Genomic DNA, 16334 nt, shown 5'->3' with positions numbered 1-16334 from the left:
ATTTAAATGAATATTTTCGAAGATATTACAGACTTAAAATGCAGGGACATAGCGGTTGCGGCGGTACCGGCCGGTTTGTATTGTCTAATGACAAAAAAGCTGTGATTGTTGTATATAAAGACATTCTATAGTATATTTACTATTAGCATTGCACCCGTGCGAAGCATAGTGTACAAATAATACCATTAAACCAACTCCTTAACCCCTATCCCGGTATGTTTGAAGAAGTTTCACTTCAGTAGCGTGTTCTATAATTACACGTTGTATTTTTTTTTATACTTATATTGACTTATATTGTGCAATAAGGGAAACAATGATATAGAAATTAATTAACTTGTTGAGTGCTTAAATTTTCAAAAAACAAATGTATGTATTATTTAAATCCATATTGGTAAAACATCCATTTCACGGCTTATTTAGTCGCATATGCGCGCATTTGCATTTACTAGCTTGTGTTACATTATTGCGACTAAATGATCACGCGATTAAAAAATTACAATGCGCCCTAGGCCTAACGGCAAAGAATAATAGATTTGGTGGAGAAGATCAGACAAATTTCGTCAGAGCAAGCTGGGCAGTAGTCTATCCCTCCTATTCCAGATAAGCTACAGTATATCCGCGAAAAGTGTATGACACTTTTAAAAAACAATTAAAAAACAGGCTAAGGGGACTTGTTCGGGACGGCCCTCCCTCCTCCCACAAAGATGAGAATAAAATTGAACACAATAAAGAAATTTTGAATCATGTGGAAGACAAGGTAGAGTAAATGTTGAGAAAAATAGGAAGAATGAGTAGTAAGTAAAGTGGAAGAGGTAAGCAAAAAATATGCACCATAATAAAGTGCCAGAGTGCGATGTTCTAAAGTTTGCAGGTGTGGAAAGAAAACCAAATCCAGGCAGAAGGATATGCTATTGTAGATAATCTGCTAATTCAGTCCAGTTCATTTTCCAGTTGCTCTCATTCATTGATCGAAAATTAACTGCATAATGTTGCAATGCGAAGACGTCAACAGCAAATGAAGAAGTCAAGTCCAGAGAAAGCGATTTCGTTGTAGAGATTAGTTGCTTTAGTATAGTATCAACATTGACTTCAATGCTCTCTCATTGTTGGCTAATCTGCAGATTTAGACAAGAAGAACAAATTAAGTACACCGTTAAATAAAGATGTGTAATTAAATAAAAACGCATTGAAAAACAAATAAAATAGTAAAATTTTAATGTTTTTCTGTGGACTTAGGTATAGGTGAAAGGAAAAATAATGGATACACAATGTACAATGAATAGGTAAATAAAGATCAGCTGAAAAATTAAATAATGCTAGAAAATTTAAAGTATCTTTTCAATAAAATTGTTTTCTCCTTTTCTCTAATTTTTTGCTTCTCATGTTAGAAAATAAGTTCCGAAGAGTGTATGGTAAAATTATTGTGTAACGTGATGACTACCAGTAAATTTAATAACACGCTTATCAATGTCTTCAGAAACTTTCTATTATTAATAAAACAACTCAACAGTTGTTGGGCAGAAGACAATTGTTGGATGAAGTGAATTATTTTTGAATAATCACCATCACCAATATTTTATCCAGTGCGACTAATCAAATAGGTTGAATTTTAGAAAACTGTATTGTACAAGAAGGTAGATGAATATTTATACTTTTCTTACCTCCAGGGAGATTGTTACACTCACTACTTGTGAGGAGCATGTAAACAAGATGCATAAGGAATCGCATGGCGAAAACTCACCATGCCAACGGCAGCGTGGTTAAGGGCAAAGAAATTTTTTAAGAAAAACAATTTACAAAACGAAGACGGTCCTGCGCGTGAATTGGCAAGGTAGGTGTGCACGAAGTTTTATAGAAGCCTGTAGTACCGCTAGAGGTAGACATGAAACCCTCGACAATGATATTTACAAAATTAAATAAAACAAAGAGATACTTCATAAAATGTCACAGAAACTTGTATCAGCTTTTGCTACTTCGATCCAAACCATTATTCAATTATATAGTATAATAATATAATTGTTGATTGCACTGTTAGATTTGAATTGATTTGGAATTGAAGATTGAATTGTTAGTTAGATTTGAATTGAAGATCGAACACCAAAAATTTGCCTTTCCGTGGTTTAAATACAATCCGCACAAAATAGACAACGCTTATCGTGCAAAATTACCCCTTCCCCGTCGCTACGCATCACTCTGGGATCCTCGGTGCATTTCGTAAGACCTCTTATAGATTATCACTAACCACAGCAACACCATTGCACACACACAAAATACTCACAACCGAGAGGTGAATTTTACGTAAAATCGCGAGGTTAAATAGATTCTTTCCTTCCGACACATTATACGATAACATTGATATCACACCAATCCCCACATGCATAAGGACCCTACAAAACCAAAAACTAAAATTCCCTTCCCCCAGCCAAATTATTGGCAATTACACTCAGAAAAATGCTGTAAGAAAAATTACTATAACGTTGTAGAGGTCGTTTTGTAGGAAATGCGACTCAAGTTTGTAGTAAGGTTAACTAACGGTAGACTTAAATTTGACTATAAAATTGTAGTGGTAAACTGTAGGAGAAATATCGACAGGGGCTCAGGCAAATTTCTTACAATTAGAATGAAATAGTTACGACAACAACTTTGTGAATTTCATTATAAATTGTAGAAAGGTTAAACAAATTTTGTAGAAAATATAAGGAAAACATTAGTAATTTTTATCAAATATTTATTGCGTTTCAGTTTTTTGTTCTGACTCAGTGCAAACATATCTAGAACCGTAGTAGGGTGTGATCTCGTATGTAATATTTGCTAATATTGTGCAATAAGTTTCTTCGCTTGTATGGTGTTACTACGCGTTAGTGTTAGTTAAGTGGCTTCTACTGATCTGTTCGTTCTTGTTAAGTACGGTAAGTTTATTAATTGCAGTAAAATTAATAATTGAACCTTTCAATTGCACCTAGCGAGGCGAGACATTTGACAAAGGAAAAATTACAAAAAAATGTTATCAATTTTACAGGATAATAGAAACATATCCGTCTTTTTAACGTTCATCTGAAATCTATTTTTTTAACAGCCTGCTGCTCATTATTATGGATGCTTTTACAAGAGGAAAATTGTCTGAGTGGGGTTTTCAAGATTTAGCTGATGAATGAATTCGATAGAAGTCATTTACTTGAAACAGAATGGGTAGAAGTATTTATTATTTATTTTCAGAAAAGGACGTCTACTTTGTAATAAGCTTTCAAGTTTTTGTTCCTTGTTATAAGTTAAGTTATTATGTTTTATGCTTTTTTAAATACATGATTTAAATAACTGATTGTTTTATTTGTACACTTTTCTACATATGCATTATAGCTTCTGGTGAGATTAAATTGATTAAAAATAAAATCAATAATTGTAGTGATTAATACATCATTACAACCCAAAGGTAGACTACACAATTCTAGAAATAAACACTACAATATATTTTCAAATGTACTGCAATGCAATGGTAAAGTCAACTACTTTTTGTAAAGATACGTAACACTATATTGTACAATTCATTCTTAATTGTTGTAGAGAAATATTCCACAATTTTGTGTATTTTTTTTTCTAATTATTGTATTGAAATATTCCACAATGAAAAGTAATTTTTAATAGAAACTTGTAGTACATATTCTTTAACGATGTGGTAGAGAGACAAACAGTTTGTAGACAATAGAGTAATTACGATATTATATTAATTTTCACTACAACTTGTTTCTGTCCCTATATTCGCTACTACTTGTAATGAAAAGTTCTACAATTGTAGAAGTTTGTTCTACAGTTTTCTCTGAGTGTACTCTCGACCTCCTTGGCGAATATCTGAATTACCTGGATAACCTGCACAACTCCCTAAAATAACCCCACTCATACAAACACACACACACACACACAAGCAAACACATAGTTCATTTTCAAATACACAATCCCATAAATCTCAGAAAAACAATTGAATGAAGAAGAACTTAATTGATCCTATAACGGCTTGAGGTAGAGGGGTTTTAGTCGGTAGGTTAGGTCAAGAGGATCTTAATTGATCCCATAACGGCCTGAGGTAGAGGGGTTTAGTGGGTAGGTCCGAGGACATCTTCCTCGGGAATCCGACACTACCCAGTCGATGGCTAGGTGTCTTTTGAAGATTTCCCCTTCTACGAAAACAAAAAAAAATGAACCACGGCCGGAATTGAATTTACCTCTACTTTCAATTATGTTTTTCGTGAAAACGGTGAACTTTGGAATATACAAACATTTACTTAATTTTTAAGTTTTATAGTGCTCTCTCACCTCCTTCAAGTTCGGCACTTATTTCTGTATACCCTGTATAAAAAAAATCAGTAAAAAATGAGGAATAAAAAGAAATTCATCTGGTAACACTGACTTTTGCTGGTTAGCTTCTTGTCGCCGTAGCGTGCGATAAGGAACCTCCTTCCAAAAATGCCTACAATGAAATGTGTAATTTCTATGTCCAATGAGATTTTTGCCTGTACATTTTACATGTTACTTTGAGTAAAAAGTAATTTCCCATAAGATGATTGCAATTATTCAATTATAAAAGCATTTTTCAGTAGCTCCTTCAAAATTGCTGTGAGGATTTTCCAGCTTTATTGATGACTTACATTTTCTGGTTAGCAATCGGAATCAATAAAATTGCTCCTCTGGCTTATTTATTTTTTTCAATACCGCTGTTTTTTAACCATTCAGAAAAAAGAATGCAACATAAATGCAAACTGTACTAAACAAAAGACGGTTTCGTACAAAGATAAACCGCAGAGCATTATTATTATCATCGCGGAAACAAAGAATATACAGCACAATAGGCATATGGAAACGAAACGCGGCTCATATTAAAGGCTGAAAGGAAAAACCACGCTGCAAAAAACTATCTTCATATTGTCGAAAGCACGCTCCGATAAATACGAAAGAATCTTTCAAGATTATTACTTTTTATTCTCGCTTTTTAGCTTCTCTGATGCCTTTCGCTAGAAAAACAATCTCGCATCTGTTCCATTCTCGAGCCAAGATGAACGAAGAGCAACGGTCGAACAAAATTAACGGACGTTTTTCATTTTTCATTCGTCGGTTTAAGTGGAAATATTATGACGATTAGGATTATTAAGCATGTATTTGTTTAAATTGTAAAAAGTTTTATTATTGTTAAATTTAGTATCAAATATTCTCCGCATTGTAAAAATGTCGTAGATACAATTTTTAGCGAAATGAAGCTAGTCTTGAGAAAATCCAACAGCCTGGGCGAAACGTCGACTGCGGTTTTTTAAATTAATAAAGTACTTAACATCAATATTGCTTTAATTTAAAGGGTGGATCTTGTTAAATTGCAGAAAATAGTGGACTGTTCTGATCGCCATGAATTCAAAGTCACCAATTTGAGTTGACAAATCTACTGTAGTTTAAAATGATATCAAGATTATGAATATTTGCTTGCTGAATTTTTCGATGGAGCCTTCCACCAATTATTTTCTATACTAAAAACGAAGGTCTTCTTTTTTTGCTTTGGTTAATTTTATCTTTAGAATTAAAGAAGGCATAATGGGTTAGTTTCGAAGATTACTGTTTTAAATGTTTTAATAACAGGGGCAGATCCAGGATTTTCAGAAGGGATATTTACGAATGTTTCTGTAATTTTTGCAACAATATTTTATCCAGTGTAGCGTAAATGGCACCTGGTGCGAGGCCTAAATTTACTGCCCTTTCTATTTTCATAATTACATAAGACCTATTAATTACTTTTTTCTGTTTTTTGTTTAAACATAAAAACGAACGTTATGAATTTTTCTTCAAATCGTGTTGTTATTACTACTCATACTGCATCTCCAAATGATTTAACAATGCTATTATGATTTTCAAATTGCAAAATACGTTGAAAACTACGATTTTGACGTTTCGGATCTATTACAAAAACGTCCCTATGACTGGGAAATTAATAAATTCCAGAAGTTGCTCTATGCAGGGCTACTGCGTGGGTAAAAGTGCAAAAGAAATTTCATTTCCATATGTTACAAGGTTTGTAAATTACAACAAAATCATTAATTTCAATTTAAAAAGTGTTAATTTAATTAGGAACAAACCTAAAATTATGCATGTGAATTTACGAAGGTCTCACAACTTTAGTCCAGTCGGTAGAGAATTTTCCCGATATAAATTTGTTACCGGACGGAAGTTGTTCCTATTGTAGCCGGGGAAATGTTAAGCATTCCTGTTCCTAAGCATTTTTTAAACTGTGCGTTAACAAATGGGGGAGGTCCAAATTTGTCAAAAATTAGGTTTTTAGATCTAGAAGGCAAGGTGTGCTTTTTAGAAAGATAAGTTTCAAATAAAAATTGTAGAGAAATTAAAAACCTTTAATTGAGCTGCGGTTCGATTAATTTTGTCAATTAGTTACTGCAAAAATCTCAAAAAATCGTAAAAAATTGTCATTTCTTGTATATTGATTGTTTATTGCAAAAATGACTTTTTTAATGATTTTATCATATTGAAATGATGGTTTTTAAGTTTTGAATTGAACTAGTCTTTGTGGACGTAAATTGGTCAATTTATGCAATAACTAATTGACAAAATTAAATGGTCCGCGGCTCAAATTAAAGGTTTTTAATTTCTCTACAACTTTTATTTGACACTAATCTTTCTAAAAAGCATAACTTGCCTTCTATATCTAAAAACCTGGTTTTGCCAACATTTGACCTCCCCCATTTATTAACGCACAATTTTTCGAAGTTTAAAAATATACAGAAATGCTTAACTTTTCCCCGGCTACAAAAGGAACAACTCCCGTCCAGTAACAAATTTATGTCGGGAAAATTCTCTATCGACTGGACTACTTACTTCATTTACTTAAATAATTCAGAATAGTGAGAGGATTTTGAGGATTTATCTCTGGATTTGCAAAGAAATGTAATTATTTCAGTTCTTCAAATAGATTAGACCGTCACTACCCCGATCTTCAGTACTGTTATTGTCGAATTCTTTCTACATCTTTGCAACATTTAAAAATTTCAATAAAGCAGGATTTTTGATCACTTCACTGGTGACATTTATGATCTAATATTATGTAGTGTTAAATACATATTCCTTCATATATGTACATACATGGAACATAAAAAGTGTTTTTTTTTATAACATACTGGCAAAATCTACAGACCACCGGACGATTCTTGTTTCTGCTTTTTGGCACGCTTTTCTGCGATTGTTACGATTTCAGCTGCTATAATTGTAGGTATTCTGCGAGATACATTTTTGAGTTATGGGAGGTTTAGCTATAATAATGATCTTCGTCCCTATTACACAGAGAACCATAAGGATTCGACCATTCGACCTTTCGTTTTTGTTATAATGGACACGAAAAAATGCCGTTTTCACCGTTGCTTTTCACAGATTTTTATCAACACAAAAATCTGGGTTTCTTTTTGAACCAAGACGGTAGTGTCTTGTATTAGAATATGTAACGGTACTGTGTGACGGACCTGAATCCATCTAATACCGAAGAAAACATTTTTCTCACACCCACATTTGTGCCGACCGGTACTCATGACCCCCTTTACTCCCCCCTTATGATACGCCGCTGCTTTTATCCATAAATATGAATGACAATTCGACTGATTACCGGTTGTAATAGTTATTACCCATGCAAAATAAATTACCTACCTGCGACGCGCTTATGAGATCCAAAAAGATCGAAATCGCGATCCGCGTCTGGCAGTTTCGACAGAATACAGACCATTTCGAGTTATTTTATTCGATTATGGTAACGTGCCTATCACGTTGAGGTTAGCTACGCCGGGATTCGTTTCAGCAAGTAGATATCCATATATTTAAATGGACCTTGTTGGAGCATACGTAATCCTAAAATGTAGCATCATACAACAGATGGCGTTTACCGCGCCATTTGTGGTATTTTCTAAAACACGCTGTTAAGACAGCAGGTAAAAGTTGGTCTGTGTTCTGTTGGAGCTGCCTGCGACGCGCTGATGAGATCCAAAAAGATCGATCCGCGTCTGACAGTTTCGACAGAATATAGACCACTTCAAATTATTTTAACCTAATGAATCATTTCATACTAAAAATTAGAAAATCCCTGTCCCTGTCGTGAATGCGCTATGTTTTGATAAACTATTGGCAACTTTTCTCTTACCTTGGTATTTGTTCCTCCATGAGCTATTATATTCACTGAAAGCGTCTGCACTGACGTTAGCCATGCCGCGTCTATTTCTCTACCTTTGACGTAGTCGTTTTCACCCTTGAGTGCTCCTCACGAACAGGATATCATTGTAATACTTGATACCGTTCTAACGTATGTTGGTCCACTCGTCCGTCGTCTATCCATCCATCTGTTTATCTGTTCGTAGGTCCATCCTCCAGCTGCTTGCCGCCCGCCGTCGTCTCTCTTTCTTGGCTCCCGAACGTTACTTCCACTGGCTGCATCCGAAAAGTCGCCGCCATCACTTCACCGATTTTCAACAACGCTGCCTTCTTGCTCAACTTCATATTCCAACTAATATCTTGTTCTCTTCCTGCAGAATACTCTAGTTTTGTACTATCGCCTTTGCTATAATTTCTAAGGGACACTTATTTCTGAAAAAAAAAAAAAAGAAAATAGTTGAAGAATTAGGTTAACGCAGCGGCATTCACGGCGCCCCTGGACAATTTTTTGATAGCACCCCTTGTAAAGACGGAGTTGTTGGGGTTTGAAAAAGAAATATCTATTTATTATTAAACTGGCTGGGTCCGCTGGGCTCTAGAAGTGTATGGAAGAAAGGAAAATGAAAAAAGTAGATGAAAAATCAGAAATTTAAAATTCGCACAGGAATACAAGAAAATGTGGAAAGAAGGGGAGGAAAACCACATTATTTGAAAGGCTGAAGAGCAAAGACAAAAAAGGAATTACTTTTAACATCAAGATTTAGACTGGGAAGTAACAATAAGACGGCATGGTATTGGGAAGAAGAAAAGAAGAAAATATGCAGGCTGCGAAAATTGGAACGAGAGACGCTTGGATATATTTTTGAGAGATGTGGAAAAACAGGAAATGGTGCACAAAAATGGAAAATTCAAATGGAATTAAAGGTTGGTGTAAAAAGTATGAGGGAAATCTTATGGAGGAAGAAAATATTAGAAAAACGAGAAGGATAAAATTGTTTAGTTTGTAAAATTCATGTGCAAGTATAAAATAAATGTATATGCACCTTGTACATATGATCATCGTCATAAGGCTGTCAGTCCTGAGACTGGTTGGACACGCACCTCCACTCCTTCCTATCCTGGACTAATCTTCGCATTTCCTTAACACTATAACATTCCACATCCTTAACTTTTTGCGAACAGTAATCTAATCTAGGTCTACCTCTATTCCTCTTAACTACTGATTCTGCCACTAATATGTCCCTGACTGGACCTCCATACCTAAGAAAGTGTCATATTAACCTATCTCGCCTATTCCTTATTGACTTCCATAGAGGTCAGGTAATAATTCATTGTGAATTTAATATAACAAGTGTACTTTTTTAATTTATGAATTTTATATATTAATATGTTTTAGGCAGTGTCAAGTCACTTAACTATCAATACTATATCTATCAGGATTTGGGTGTTTCGCCAAATAAAATAAGGAAAAGGAATGAAAATTACTTCATAGGTACTATTTATTTGCTGGTCTATTCTTATGAAAGACGTTAATATGTTTCTACAAAATGCCATAAAGATAGCTTTCCATTTTATATTTTGGATATATTGGCCTGATTGATTCTAGTTTCTTCTCCTCATATTTTCATGTATGGTACTGTCTTAAAATAAAGTTTTTCATAACTTTCAGTATAATTTTCTTCTCCTATTTGTACATACCTACTATGGCCATACTTGAAATCGCTATCTCATTACTCATTTCGTTTAGAAGTTAGAAAGAATCCGCTGACAATCTGCTTCCACTGGATCTTTCCGGCACAGAATCCTAAAACAAAGCAATAGATAAGAAATCTGATAAGATTGACTATTAATATTACACAAACATGCAAAAGCACCCTCTAATATACAAAAAGTTCACTTTTTCTTACTGTATATCCATACACCATAAGCAGAGGTGGATTAAATATCGAGAGCGCCCTAGGCCAGCTCCTCATAGACGCCCCTCTGGCGGTCATATATTTTGCACAATAATAAAGTACGGGGCGCGTTGCGGAATCTATATATCTTTAAAAAAAGTATGATTTTTTGTAAGTAAGTACTTCCTTAATTTTTTTAGTTTAAAGACTTCCGCGCTCGCCCCTTTCTAGTCTTGCGCCCCTAGACATACGCTTAGTTTGCCTTACGAATAATCCGCCACTGACCATAAGTGTATGTTTTCTGCTTGTGAATTTGTTTTCTTTTCAACGAGATTTATTTGACAACACGTGTTTTGCTGTGAGGTAACCATTAGGAAATGAAAAGGCACAATAGGGCACTCTGTTTGTGTTGCATTCACGGTAAGTGATTTTGCAGAATACGCGACGACAAAGTTGACAAAGAATGTAAAGCGTTTCGTTTTTGTTCGTTGCAGGCGTCTTTTTGTCGTTTATTTTTCCTAGAACATGCATTAATATAGGTATAATGAAAAGCATGTCATTTATATGAGTGGGACCGTTTGAGATCTTCCATTAAATGGTAATGCTCCGTATATTTATAGACACGTACTTTTTGTGGAGTTGCACAATGGAGAAAGACATTATCAATAATAAACTAGGAATATGTGAAATCTTTATACAGGGTAAAAGTAAATTTGATACATTCCATGGAGGGGTTAATGTAGGGATCATTTGCGATCGATTTTGTTATGTGGTACACCAGCTTAGGGGTTGGCAAAGTTTTGAGATAGAAGAACTAAATTGTCAAAGAAAACAAAGCAGCGAAGGTATCAAACAGTCATACTGTTATTGCGAGGACAGGTTGGACACAGACCTTTCTATGTTGAGCTAATCTATTATTTCCTAAAAACAGTAACATCACACAATTTTTATTATTTACGAACAGTATTCCTATCTAAGTCTTTCTCATCTCTCAGAAGGTGTCATACTATCATATTTCTCCTTTTCCGTAGCGCATTTTATTCTCCTACCCTTTTCTAGAGGTCTACCTCTACCTCTTGTAATCCCTGCTTGTCCTTGTAATATGTCTCTAACTGCAGCTGCTGACCGAAAATGGTATCATAACAACCTATTTTGCTTATTTCTTATTGAAGGTCTTCAGCTCTAAGAGTGGTTGGGTACACATTTGCACCTCTTCCTATCTTGAGCCAATCTTCGAAATTCTAGAAGGCTTTATCAATTTAGATCTCTATTTGCGATCAGTAACGTAATCGAGGTCTACCTCTACCCTTTCTAATCCCTGCCTTTCCTTCTAATATATCTAACTAATGCTTCAATTTCTGAAAAGGGCATCATAACAACCTATCTCGCTTATTTCCTTTTGAAAGTATTCATATCAAAGGGTGGTTGGGTACACATTCGCACTTCTTTCTATCTTGCGTCAATCTCCGCAATTTTAGAAGGTTACATCAATCTAGATCTCTATTTGCGGTTAGTAATGTAATCGAGGTCTACCTCTACCTCTTGTAGTTCCTGCCTTTCCTTCTAATATGTCTCTAAATAGTGTTTCATTTCTGAAAAGGGTATCATAACAACCTATCTCGCGTATTTCCTACCGAAGACCTTTATCTCAAAGACTGGTTGGATACACATTTGTACTTCTTCCTATCTTGAGCCAATCTTCGCAATTCCGGAAAAACACATCAATCTAGATCTCTATTTGCGGTCAATAAAGTAATCGAGGTCTACCACTACCTCTTGTAATTTCTGCCTTACCTTCTAATATATCTCTAAATAGTGCTTTACTTTTGAAAAGGTCATTATAACAACCTATCTCGCTTATTTCCTACTCAAGGTCTTCATCTCGAGGGGTGTTTGGGTACACATTTGCACTTCTTCCTATCATAAACCAATTTTCGCAATTCCGGAAAAACACATCAATCTAGATCTCTATTTGCGATCACTAATGTAATCGAGGTCTACCACTACCTCTTGTAATTTCTGCCTTTCCTTCTAATATATCTCTAAATAGTGCTTTACTTCTGAAAAGGTCATTATAACAACCTATCTCGCTTATTTCCTACTCAAGGTCTTCATCTCGAGGGGTGTTTGGGTACACATTTGCACTTCTTCCTAACATAAGCCAATCTTCGCAATTCCGGAAAATCACATCAATCTAGATCTCTATTTGCGATCACTAATGTAATCTAGGTCTACCTCTACCTCTTGTAATCCTTGCTTGTCCTTCTAATGTATCTCTAACTAGTGCTTCATGGCCGATAAGCACCTCATAATAACCTATTTCGCTTATTTTTTATTGAAGGTCTTCAGCTCGAAGTATAGTTGGGTACACATTTACACCTCTTCCTATCTCGAGCCAATCTTCGTAATTCTAGAAAACTTCATCAATCTAGATCTCTATTTGCAGTCAGTAACGTAATCGAGGTCTACTTCTACCTCTTCTAATTTCTGCTTGTCCTTCTAATATGTCTCTAACTAGTGCTACATGACTGAAAAGCACCTCTTGTAATCCCTGCTTGTCCTTGTAATATGTCTCTAACTGCAGCTGCTGACCGAAAATGGTATCATATCAACCTATCTCGCTTATTTCCTATTGAAGGTCTTCAGCTCGAAGAGTGCTTGGGTGCACATTTGCACCTCTTCCTATCTTGAACCAATCTCCGCAATTCTAGAAGGCTACGTCAATCTAGATCTTTATTTGCGGTTAGTAATGTAATCGAAGTCTACCTCTACCTCTTGTAATTGTAATTGTTTCTGAAAAGGGCATCATACCAACTTTTTTCGCTTATTTCTTATTGAATATCTGGATCTAAAGAGGCGTGAGAGAATACCTATGTATTGAAGTTCTGTTGGAAACAATATCTTCAGTTTTACAAATAGTTTCCTGAATCATGCTGCCCAATGTAATCGATTCGGCTGTTGATTACTTTTATAAATCGATTTTGGATATGACTGATAAACATTTTCGACTAACTAACATTCATTGAATCGATTCGGCACATTACTAATTACCGTTAGTAAACTGCTGGTTCCCATTATGGCATAAAGCGGTAGTTTTGGAAGACTGAATTAATTTTGCTATAGATTTCTACGTGAATTCGGGCATTAACTAACGAGGCCTGTCATTACGTTATTCCCATCGAGTATCGACGGACACTGACATACTGTCGTTAATAAAATCGGGTCCAGTCCTTGCGTAATTACGTTAAATAATTGAATGCGCAACGATCGATATTGCTACAACATCTGGCTATCATTTACAGTAGCACCAACATTAACATCAACGACGGCATTAGCAGCAGCAGCAGCAGCAACAATAACAACAACGGAATACTACTCCACGATTTGCGGACCAATAGCAATCGCAATCAGTTTGCATGATCGATGGGCAAGTGTATGCACACGATGCGAACGCATTATTACGTTCATTGCAAAATGAACCGGAAGCAAACAGAAGCATTTATGGAATACTTAAATCATCCACCTCGACGAACAACAAACGTTTATTTTATGCTTCCGCACTGTATACGTAATAGATGGATACTTATGTATTATGTATATGTATGCTGGATACATACATGCATACATCCATCGGTATCGACAATATTATTCCGCGTCCGAATTCTAAACCAATTTCGACTTGAACAAAGGAATATTAATGAACATTTCAATCACATTTGTAGATTTAGCTACTGATCTAAGTATTACACAGGCTGTCCTAGTACAACGTGGAGAGAAAACAACAAAATTGTTGATAATGCATTATTTACGAAATTTGTGATGGAAAATAGAAGGAGAGGAGTCGGGAAGTAAATGAGTAGGGTAAAATGGGATGGACCAGAAAATTTTAAAGGAGATATAGTAAATACTGCTCTTGGCAAAAATATCCGATTTGCCTTAAAATGGAAAGTTGGTTAAACCTTGAAAGAGTATTTCCAAGTCTGCTATAATACATAGCAAATGAAATAGAAAATAATCCCTAACATCATCAGGATCTAAATAACTACGGACGAATGTCATTCGTAACTATTTTTCGATTGCAAAATTTCCATCCTTATATTATCATCATAAGGTCGTCAGTCCTAAGACTGGTTGGACACGCACCTCCACTATTTCCTATCCTGAGCTAATCTTCGCATTTCCTTAAAATTAGGACAACCTACATCCTTAATTATTTGCGAAGAGTAATTTAAACTAGGTCTACCTCTACCCCTTCTAACTCCCGTTTCTGCCTCTAATATGTCTCTGACTAGACCTTCATGCCTAAGAAGGTGTCCTACCAACCTATCTCGCCTATTTTTTATTGACTTCCACAGAGTCCTCTGTTCTCCTATTCTTTCCAATACCTCTTCATTTCTAACCTTTTCTACCCACGTTATCGTCATCATCCGCCTATAACACCACATTTCGAACGCTTTTAACCTTTTCTTTTCCGCCGCGCCCACTGTCCATGTTTCGTACCCGTACAAAGCCGTGCTCCAAACTTACACCTTTACCAACCTTTTTCGAATTTCTAAATTAACCGTTCGCGAGCATTTATTAAAGGCGACACGACCCTGCGCTATCCTCTGCTTTATATCCCTAGTACTCCTTCCATCCTGACTTATCTGACTTCCTAGGTATCTAAAATCAGCCACTTCTTCTAATTTTTCGTCTCCTATCTTTACATTCGCTCTGGTAGGTAATAAAGACTTGATTTTTTGAGTTTTTCTATATATAGGTATATACGAATCCCGTATTTCTTGCGGTTTTTGCATCAGTTCAAGAATTTTAAAAAATGCTTTTGTTAATTTTTCTTTTAAAACTAAAACAATGAAGTTATAAATGCGAATGTGAGCTTGTTTGTTTCACCATTTCACTCCTTAACTACTCATCAATAATCATGAAATTTTGTACACACATTATCAAGGGTGTGAAAAAGGTCATAGCGTATTATTTATTTTATTCAGAAATAGGTACCAACCCTAAAAACAATACTGTTCCCGCGGGATAGAAAAATTAGTTTTATGTGGTCGTCGATGATCTTTGACACGTATTTATGTAGGATATCAATGCGAGCAAAGACGCGGGTAATATCTATCATGAAATTTTGTACATAAAGAATACTGTTTCCGAGGATAGGCAAATTAGTTTTATGTGATTGTTGATGATCTTTTATACGTATCTGAGACATCAACGGAAGCTATGCTAAGGATAAAACCTTTCATGAAATTTTATATACACAAAGGGCATAGGGTACCTATTATCCAGAAATAAATACTGCTCCCGAGGGATAGTTATTTTTATCCGGTCGTCGATGATCTTTGACACATCATGCAAATTGCGTCGCCGCCGCAGAATTTTGATTCGTTATTAACAGCGATGTTAGATGTACCAATTTCTTGGTATATGTACTGGTTTTTCAAGATTTGTACCATGTACCAAGCCACTACTGTCTTGGTATGCAAACATTCCAAGTTCTGAATATTGACCAAATTAAGTAAGTCTGCCGTCTAGCATGGAATCAAATAATAATTAATAATTTTTTTTCTTATTTATCACTAGATCAGATCAATTTGAATGTGAAAATTTCAAATCCGTTGAAAGATTACGGCATATGCGCCAATGTTACGTGTTGTGTTTCTTTACCGTTCACATAATAAGTAAACTGGAAATCTTCATAGACGGTTAACTTAAAAAAAGCTTGAAGGGTATCATTTATTTTATCGTTGATTAATTATTTATTTATTGAATGATACTATATTGTAAGTACATTATATCCAAATTAATTTTATTGGAATACTATTCTTAAGGAAGTAATACTCATGATATTTTGTGTTCCGTAAACATACCAATTTTACATTGAAAATATCAGCTTTTATGTCACAACAGGACCAGGTTTTCTGATTTACCTCTAACATCGCTGGTTAATATTAGTGAAAAATTTTAGTATGTGAACGATACGCAGCGATACAGCACACATAAAGAATTTCTTTTTGTTTTTCGTATTAATTCTGTTTCCTAAACGAAGTTATTTGTAGTGTAGTTGTTGTTTTTCCTCTTTAAAACATATTGGTTATGAACGTAGATAAATACATTTCCATAGTATATTTAATTATTTTACTGTCAATAAAATATTTAAAGTTGATACTGATTTATTGATTAAAAAAAAACTACAATGCAATACAAGTTATCGTCACGCTAACGGTCACGAAAAAAGGGAGAAAAAAATAGAGTAAAACA

The 16334-nt window shown here is 35.0% G+C and overlaps 1 long non-coding RNA gene across 1 annotated transcript in view; it reads right to left on the bottom strand.

Annotated features, from left to right (window-relative positions):
- Positions 1–209: 209 nt before the first annotated feature.
- LOC108742150 overlaps positions 210–16334 on the bottom strand; it is a 52389-nt gene continuing 36264 nt past the window's right edge. The window contains exons 2-4 of the long non-coding RNA XR_003231784.1: positions 9877–9982; positions 8171–8610; positions 210–1115 (exon numbers count right to left, since the gene is read on the bottom strand). This is a non-coding gene — a long non-coding RNA (uncharacterized LOC108742150). The remainder of the gene's footprint in view (positions 1116–8170; positions 8611–9876; positions 9983–16334) is intronic.

The sequence above is a fragment of the Agrilus planipennis genome, unplaced genomic scaffold (assembly GCF_000699045.2).
Source record: "Agrilus planipennis isolate EAB-ADULT unplaced genomic scaffold, Apla_2.0 scaffold347, whole genome shotgun sequence".
In the NCBI taxonomy this organism is placed as follows: Eukaryota; Metazoa; Arthropoda; class Insecta; order Coleoptera; family Buprestidae; genus Agrilus; species Agrilus planipennis.
This window is presented reverse-complemented; position numbering and strand designations above follow the sequence as displayed.